The sequence below is a fragment of the Ictidomys tridecemlineatus genome, chromosome 9 (assembly GCF_052094955.1).
Source record: "Ictidomys tridecemlineatus isolate mIctTri1 chromosome 9, mIctTri1.hap1, whole genome shotgun sequence".
Classification (NCBI taxonomy): Eukaryota; Metazoa; Chordata; class Mammalia; order Rodentia; family Sciuridae; genus Ictidomys; species Ictidomys tridecemlineatus.
In genome coordinates this window covers 102,758,073-102,765,610 of record NC_135485.1, presented here as the reverse complement: position 1 = coordinate 102,765,610, position 7,538 = coordinate 102,758,073, and the positions used below count along the sequence as shown (strand labels likewise).

The 7,538-nt window shown below is 41.0% G+C and overlaps 1 pseudogene; it reads left to right on the top strand.

Annotated features, from left to right (window-relative positions):
• The first annotated feature begins 6,640 nt into the window (after positions 1 to 6,640).
• LOC110598189 (derlin-2 pseudogene) lies at positions 6,641 to 7,142 on the top strand (annotated as a pseudogene).
• Positions 7,143 to 7,538: the final 396 nt, after the last annotated feature.

The window sequence follows — 7,538 nt, the reverse complement described above, 5'->3', positions numbered from 1 at the left end:
CAACTGATGAATAAGAAAAGGTGATACACATACACAATGGAATACTATTTAGCCATACAAGAGAATGAGATCCTGTTGTTTACAATAACATAGATAGAAGTGGAAATTGTTTTGTTAAGTGAAATAAGCCAGGCAGAGAAAGATAAGTACCATGTGATATCACTCATATGCGGAATCTAAGAAAGTTGATTTCATAGAAGTTGGGAATCAATGGTCTTTACCAGAAACTGGGGAAATAAGGAGTAAGGTGAAAGGTTGATCAATGGCTACTAAGTTGCAGTTGGAATGAAATGTTTTAGTGTGCTATTTCAGATTAGGGTGCCTATAGATATAGATGGTATTCACCATATGCATATTTGAGGGAATAGATATGTTTAACCTGATTATGTTATTAAACCAGGCCCACTTCACCCATCATACACTAGGCTAAACACTGAACCAGTGAGTTTTGCAAAAGAGAGATTATTCACAAAATGGCTCAAGTATTGGGTTTACTGGTGTTTATGGGGTAAAGAATTAGTGTGGGATAAGGCGTACAGAAAAGTGACAGGAAGTAAGGCAAAGTGAAATGCATATGTAAGCAAACTTCATGGCTCTTCGCAGAGCTCATGTTCAGAAAATGGCAATGTGAGCATGCTCCTAGGGTTGAATTTTTGCCCTCTGACATTAAAAGTCATCCATTGCTGGGGACGTTGCTCAGTGATGGAGTGCCTCTGAGTTCAATCCCTGGTAACCTCCCCCTCAAAAAAAAAAAAAAAAGTTATCCATTATACACTTGCACAGGCCCCAGTGAAGGGTTGGTGGTTTCAACAGGTTTGAGCTAACTCCAAGTTCCTGAAAAACAATTTAGACTACTGTTAACATCGCGACTTACATGCCAGAGGTGTTATTTATAGCAAAGCTAATGGTAATATGTTGCTCAGCTATGTGACATCTAAAAGCTAGTAACTAAAAGCAAGTGAAGTTAGAGGGTTTATTCAGGCTTTCTCTTGATTTCATTTGCACAATATATACATGTATCAATCAAAACATCACATGGTACCCCATTAAGATGTAGAATTTCTGGTTTTGTATCAGTTAAAAGTTAAGTTTAAAAAGATAGTAAAGAAATTGAAAATTACTGTTTTCATCTTTAAAAAATTAGCACTAGTGTATTTGGTAACCCCTGGATCATTTTGCAACTGAGGGCTATCTCTCAATTTCTTAGGCTTGTTTTGTGTTTTGTGTAATTATGTTGGCATTAAATAACACCATTTCAATCATCACAGGCTGATGAGAAAAAACAGAAGTAGACTAAATATGTAAATGAAACATTCTTGTCAAGTGAAGGCAGAGTAGACACCATTTGTGCATGGCAGAAATAATTATTTTTCAGAAAAGTAGTTTGAATAGAGAATACTGATGACAAAATCGTGTCATCACAGCACAAGATGGTACATATGACAACGGAAAGACATCATGTACCAAGGTGATAGGTATGGTGTGATAATTGAATGTATGAAAAATTAATACATTCAATTTGGTTTTAATGTACAGGCTATGGAAGCTTAAGAAGCCCATGCTCAAGACTCGGGATGTAGCTTAGTGGTAGACTGCTTGCCAAGCATGTGCAAATTCCCTAGTTCAATTCCTGGTATACCAAAAAAAAAAAAAAAAAAAACCCAAAAAACCAACATTCACTTTTTTCTTCTTTCCTTCCTTCCTCTTTTTTTTTTTTTTTTTTTGTGGTTCTGAAGTCAGAAAAAATAATATGTAGGTAGAAAAGAGACATAAAGAAAGGCCAAGGACATAAAATTTTAATTCAGAATTCCACATACTTTCGGGGCCTGTCACTCTCCAAGCCAGTCTCTCTCCCTGGCCTAGCAATCCCAAATTCCTGGGAAATCTGTAAATCCACCTTGTATAAGGTCCTTGTTTAGGGTCTGGATGGACATCTTAAGAGACAGCCACCATTTTAAGGAAAAAGGTTGCTTTCCCTCCCCCACGTGCCTTTCTGAAAAAGGTTCATCATTCCCTCATACCAATCCAATCCTTAAATGCCAGCATCAGGACCCGCCAGCTCTGATTCCTGAGTCTGCCCTATAAAAAAATCCCAGAACCCAAGCAAGCCTTTTTTGCATCTCTCTCTTGTAGAGAGATGGCCTTTATTTGTCAGCTCGGACAAATACACTGTGTACCTTTGCCTTGTCTCCATCTTTCATTTCTCCCTTTCCCGGCTCTCATTTCTTGCTATTCCTTCACCTTGTGCACTGTTAATTATTCCACCAATAAGTAGATTAAGCAGAGAGATATGATATTTTGAGAAATCTATAATTTAGGGGACTTTCCAGCAATAGCTATTGATCTGATCTATTGAGGATTGCATCCTCAACCTATGCATCTTGAGGATGACCAGACCACCATAAACTGCCTCGAGATCACTAGACTGATGTCATCCCCTACATATCTTCCTATACCCATCCTCATCAAGTTTTCTTTAAAAGAGTTGGGCCTGTCATGGTGGCAAAGGCCTGTAATCCCAGCAACTCAGAAGGATGAGGTAGGAGGATCACAAGTTTGAAGACAGCCTGGGCAATTCAGCAAGACCCAGTCTCAAAAATAAAAGATATAAAGGGTTGGATATGTAGCTTAGTGATAGAGCACCCCTTCATTCAATCCCAAGTATAAGTGAATGAATGAATGAATAAATCAATATGGAAACCCCCCAAAATGCATCTCTCACTCTGGAGATGCCCACATTCTCCCTTGAATATGTATCTACTTTCTTAAATAAGCCTTTGACTAATGCTTCTCTGTGGCACATGCTGAAATTCTTTTCCATCACATAAGCCAAGGACCCTGCTAGTCCTAAGTCAAGTTTCCCCTTCTCTTCAGGGACTCCTCAGAGCTTCTCTGGAGACACTTCTCCTGTGATATTGCTGGGGCTTGTGCATGTAAGGAAAACACTCTTAACACTGATGTAGTCCCCAGACAATATGATTGACGTCTCTATTTCCAGACTTTGTTTTGTCTCTTCCCCCAAAAGAGGAAACTACTGTCCTCCCTTTGTCACAGTGTTCCACTTTATGTTTTGAGTATAACCCTTGATGCTCTGCCACTGCAACTGATTTTAAAAAATGGACATGTTTCTTTCTCTTCCTCTCTTCCTGCTCTTCCCTGATCTCAGGGGAAGTAGGATTACCTTTCCTCCTCATCCTAGGCAGAGTTATCTGTCCTTGAGTACATACTCACCATAGGAATGAAGCAATCCAGACTTTGGGGATGGTACCAGAAGATCTCCGAAATGACTATCTCCCAAATGAACAAGTACATTACATCTCCAGACGGAAAACACATGCAATGTAGACTTTGAGTCACCTCTTTAAAAGCCCCTGTTCCTTCTTATGGGCAGAATCATAGCCTTTGGAACAGGAGACCCCTGCATTTCTCCTTTGTTAGCAAAGCAATAAATCATTTTTCTTTTTTTTCAAAACCGTGTCCATGTTATTGGATTAGCATCCTGGACAAGGACCAAGCTCTCGGCAACACCTTAGTTTACCTCTGCTCCCTCCTCCCCTCTGAACTCTAGAGAAGGGTCTTCTTCTGAGCAGATGAACTGGAAAAGATGCCCCCACGGTGGGGGGGTGAAACCCAGCTGGGTTGGTGGAAAGCAGCAACTGGGGTGTGAGAGTGTAACAGGAAGTTCTGTCCTCATCCTTGATGCCAATCCAATCACGAAGACAAGGTCTTAGAGAAAGGAAAATGTTTTATTGTTTTGCTAGAAAAGGAGAAACACAGGGGAATCCTGTCCCAGAACCTGTGATTGTGCCCATCAACAGGAACAGGGGGATTTTAAAGAGGTGATTCAGAGAAAATGACATTATGAAGGAGAGATCAGGAAGGAGAAGATCAAGGAAAAGAAGATCAGGGAGGAGAAAGTCAGGAAAAAAGAGAGAAGGCTAGGAAAAAGAAGATGAGGGAAAAGAAAGTCAGGGAGGGAAAAGGGGGTTGGGAAAAAGAAAAAAAAACATATAAGTTTTAAAGTGACAAGGGATATAGTCAAAGCGTCAAGTGAGCCCTGCTACAAGAGGAGACCAAGCTTGGCGGTGGTAGCGTCTATGTGACCCTTGAACTGGGCTTATCTGTGGCACACACAAACTCCTTAATCATACTAGGGACCTTCAATAGGACCCCTGAGGTGAAAAGAGAAGGAAAAAATATTCTTAGTTAGAAAAGCAAAATCTATGTAATAAAGAGAAGAAAGAAAGAAAAATATTCTTAAGTGTGGGGTGGAGTGGAAATACAGTTTGAGAGGATTTGGGTAATAAAGTGAAGGTAGTGTAGTTTGAGGCTGCCAGGGCACTTGCAGAGGCAAAATGCCAAGTGTTTTTTGAAGTCATAAGTAAGATTCCCTCAGAGAGTCAGAGGAAAAGCTCAGATATCCTTTTTCTGTACTGAGAAGAGCCTGTTGTTCTGTGCTTCTGGATGAATGGGAGTCCTCAGGGTTGGGTCTTCTGATATTTCTTAGTGTGCCCACTGGTTCCTCTAATTATGGCCTAATTAAATGAAGCACATGGAAATCTCTCAAGGACAGATACTAAATTGGGAGGTGTGATCCATACCTATTTTGAGAAAGAAACTCAAATAAAAAGGGGACCCTGCCCCCATCCAAATGGTTAGCGCTATAATTTTCTGAACTAGGAGAATTAACATTTGATTTCTTTCCTGCTCTGCCTGGAGGACTTATCAGAATAGAAAAGGAGGTGCATTAGTCTTAAGTGGTTAAGAGTCTTAGTCTTTAGGGTCACGATTCTCCCATTGCATTAGCTAAATGGAGTTTTATAGTGGTACTATCCTACAGAAAGACACCTATGCCAGGGAAGACATAACTAGCTTCCAGGTAAAGTGCAATTAGCTCCACATATAAAATATAATGGATCTGGGCACATTTTAGGAGCACATGCTTATAATCCTAGCAACTAGGGAGGCTAAGGCAAAAGCATCATAAGTTGGAGGCCAGCCTGAGCAAGTTATTGAGTCAGATGCTCATATTGTCAATTTTACATCCCAAATAATTGCAGCTGCTTGTTCCTCTCCATTGATACTGCTTATCCTACCAATTGTATTGTTAAAATAGTTTTTAATTGATGCTTCCAGGTGATGTGTTCACATTTGCTTATATCCACTCCTTGAACATATCTGTTAAGTACTGCTGTGGGCTGCTCACTGTGTTAGATGCTGAAACAAGGAGCCCAGAGACACAGTGCAGAGTCTTTGCAGGGATTTTTTGTTTTGTTTTGTTTTGTTTTTAACCAGGGATTGAACCCAGGGGCACTTAAGGCTGTCTTTGAATTTGCAATCCTTTTGCCTCTGGCTTGCAAGTGCTGGAATTACAGGAAGGTGACACCTTGTCCAACATTTGCAATTTTTAATGAATGCATACAGAGACCTTAAAAGAGTTATCATGCAAATGATGGGTGTAGTAGGCTTTGAAATCCCAAGACAGAAGAAAGGAAATTCTTTGGAGTTCAGACAAATGCCTCCTGAGAGGGGAGCCCTATTGGTTTTCAGCCTGAGTCCCTGCTGGGGTTGAGGGGGAATGCACCCAGCAAAAGGCAAGCAGAAGGACAAAAATATCCCAGCATAGGTCTGAGAGTGGCTGAGTGGTGCTCAGAAGGAAGGAAATTACTTGCTTTTAGAGATGGGTGCAGTTGGGTGGGAAGAACTCAAGTGAGGTTTACCCTCAGTCTCAGATATAGAAGGGTCCTGTAAACCTGGGAAAGGCTTGGGTCTTTACTCTAAAAGCACTTGAAAGTAATTAGGAATTCTGATCTAGCAGTGAAAAAAAAAATTGGCTGCAGAAATGATTCATTTCAAGTGACAGGCAATCTTTGCGAAGTGTGCAATCTGATTATGTCACTCATTTAAAAATGTTTAGTGATTTCATGCTGCCAAAGGACATCAAACTTTTTTTTTTTTTTTAAGTTAGGAAGAGAAGAGGTTGATTTAGCTTTGCTTATAGTTCTGGAGGCAGCATCCACCTGACTTTTGGAGAGGGCAAGTGCTGCTCCACCCATGACGGAGAAGAGGAAAGAGACCTGGTTGTGTGCACAGGGCGCGACATTTAATCATGTCGAAAAGGCTTACAAGGCTTCCAGTGTATTATTTCCTGTTCTTTTTCCAGGTTCATCTTTGATTCACTACTTCCCCTGCCCCTCCACACTCTTCCCCAGCTCTAGCTTAGGGCTTTTCATACTTTTTGACCTCAACCCAATGAATTCTTCTCAGTGTTTTACAGCATGATTCAGAATTTAGACACATACACATACGTATAATAGATCAGATGAAACTGTTATAGAACAATGGAAGATGTACTTTCATAGTTTCTTCTTTTCCTTCCTAAAGAGGTGGGCTCCCTGTGCCAAAGACATACTGGCAGAAGGAGAAGTCTTGGAATGTGGGGCGGTGGCCCAGTGGGGGAAGCGCAGCCTTGGGCTGGGCACCTGCAGGTTCCACTGCCTGATATGTCTGCAGCCCCGCCAGCGTCTGCTGTGATGTTGAATTAATCACAACTTTTCTGATATGGAGTTTAACCGCCGATTTCTTATTTTCGGGGGCCAGTTGCATTTGGATCTGTCATATAACATGATTTTTTTTTCTACACCGTTACTCTCGAAGGCTAGAAGGCGGCTTTTTGTGCGGTCAGGCAGCTGACTTTGTATTCATGTTCCTTTTTGGTGGATTTTTTAAATGATTATTTTGTGAGCTTAGTTTCCGGGGACTGTTTTACAATGAAAAACTGAGTGTCTGCATGAATGTCTTTGGCCTTCCCCACAGCCAGACTCCCTTTCTGCCCTGCATGCTCATGTTTTCCTTGGGGAAACTTCCTTGGGGATCTTGATCACTGTGGATCTCCAAGGTGTTACAGTTGGACACAGGTATTTACCCTTGGAAGCCCTATTTCCCAATCATCCTGTTGAATAAGAATTCTGGAAGTGCCATCTTTTTTGAGGACTATTTTTGATATACTAGATGAAGATCTAAATTAGAAACCACCACCTGAAGAGTGGCCAGGAGGCTTGTCCTGGGGTGAGGGGCAGCATCCCAGAGGTCAAAGCAGCCCGGCCAATAACGACCAGACCAGGCTGGGAAGGACTCAGTGAAATGCCCATTGAAATTATTTTATGCTTTGTTGCAAAAGGGTGGACACTTTTGACAGCTTGACAGATTTTAACTCTAGAAGCACTAAAGTGAAATGGTGCATTGACTAATCCAGCAGTTTGCGGGTGGTTCCTCACTACACTGATACTGGAAGGGCAATCTCTTGGGGCCAAAAAACTGAAAAAAAAAAAAATCAATATCCTGTCAAGCCTGACAAGTACATGAGTACTTGACTTAAGGCAGGGATTTTTTCTTCCTTTTCTTCAATACACCAGGCCCTGGTGTAAATGAAAGCTTCAATGAGCACAAAATAAAACTGAATTTCTTCTCTCTTTCGTTGTTTTTTTTTAAAAAAATGTGGATTCACAATGACCCCTTCTGCCCATTGGTTCTGTCAT